Genomic DNA, 1781 nt, shown 5'->3' with positions numbered 1-1781 from the left:
ATTCCTAGCCACAGCAAAGGCTGTGATTGATGTTGACAGAGGAGAATTGATCATTCAAGTGAATGAAGACTCCCTTGTGTTTAAGGCTCAAGGGTATCCCTCTGTAACCATGGAGAGGAAGCATGAAGAGCTTCTCTCAAAATAGAGTCAAACAGAGCCCCCCACAGTCAAACTCTAAGTTTGGTGTTGGGAGGCCACAACCAAATTTTAAGTTTAGTGTTGAACCCCCACATTCAAACTCTAAGTTTGGTGTTGGGAGGTTCCAACATTGCTCTGAACATCTGTGAGGCTCCATGAGAGCCCACTGTCAAGCTACTGACATTAAAGAAGCGCTTGTTGGGAGGCAACCCAATGTTATATTTATCTATTTTCCTTTGTTATTTTATGTTTTCTGTAGGTTGATGATCATGTGAAGTCACAAAAATAATTGAAAAAGCAAAAACATAATGAAAAAAAGAAAGAAAAATAGCACACCCTGGAGGAAAAGCTTACTGGCGTTTAAACGCCAGTAAGTGCAGCAAATGGGCGTTTAACGCCCAGTCTGGCACCATTCTGAGCGTTTAACGCCAAAAAGGGGCACTAGACTGGCGTTTAACGCTAGAAAAGGGCAGCAGCCCGGCGTTTAACACCAGGATTGGCAGAAAGAGCGTTTTACACGCCACTTGGTGCAGGGATGAGCTATCCTTGATACCTTAGGATCTGTGGACCCCACAGGATCCCCACCTACCCCACCACTCTCTCTCTTCTTCACCCATTCACCATTCACCTCAATTCCTCTTCCCCAAAAACCCCTCACCTATCAAATCCCACCATTCTCTTCACCACTCACATCCATCCTTCATAAAACCCCACCTACCTCACCATTCAAATTCAAACCACTTTCCCTCCCAAACCCACCCATAATGGCCGAACCCTACGCCTCTCTCCACCCTTATATAAACCCTTCTTCACTCCTTCATTTTCACACAACCTAAACACTACTTCTCCCCTTTGGCCGAAACACAAAGCCCCCCTCCATCTCCTCTATTTCTTCTTCTTCTACTCTTTTCTTTATTCTTTTGCTCAAGGACGAGCAAAACTTCTAAGTTTGGTGTGGTAAAAGTGTTGCTTTTTGTTTTTCCATAACCATTTATGGCACCTAAGGCCGGAGAAACCTCTAGAAAGAGAAAAGGGAAGGCAAAAGCTTCCACCTCCGAGTCATGGGAGATGGAGAGATTCATCTCAAGGGTGCATCAAGACCACTTCTATGAAGTTGTGGCCTTGAAAAAGGTGATCCCCGAGGTCCCTTTTTCACTCAAAAAGGGTGAATATCTAGAGATCCAACATGAGATCCGAAGAAGAGGTTGGGAAGTTCTTACCAACCCCATTCAACAAGTTAGAATCTTAATGGTTCAAGAGTTCTACGCCAATGCATGGATCACCAAGAACCATGATCAAAGTGTAAACCCGGACCCAAAGAATTGGCTTACAATGGTTCGGGGGAAATGCTTAGATTTTAGTCTAGAAAATGTAAGGTTGGCATTCAACTTGCCCATGATGCAAGGAGATGAACACCCCTACACTAGAAGGGTCAACTTTGATCAAAGGTTGGACCAAGTCCTCATAGACATTTGTGAAGAGGGCACTCAATGGAAGAGAGATTCAAGAGGGAAGCCAGTTCAACTGAGAAGGCACGACCTCAAGCCCGTGGCTACCCAACACTCAATCATTCCCACTAGCAACCGGTCCGAAGCTACTATAGACCGGGCTATCATGATTCATAGCATCATGATTAGAGAGGA

The sequence above is a fragment of the Arachis duranensis genome, chromosome 6 (genome assembly GCF_000817695.3).
Source record: "Arachis duranensis cultivar V14167 chromosome 6, aradu.V14167.gnm2.J7QH, whole genome shotgun sequence".
In the NCBI taxonomy this organism is placed as follows: Eukaryota; Viridiplantae; Streptophyta; class Magnoliopsida; order Fabales; family Fabaceae; genus Arachis; species Arachis duranensis.
This window is presented reverse-complemented; position numbering follows the sequence as displayed.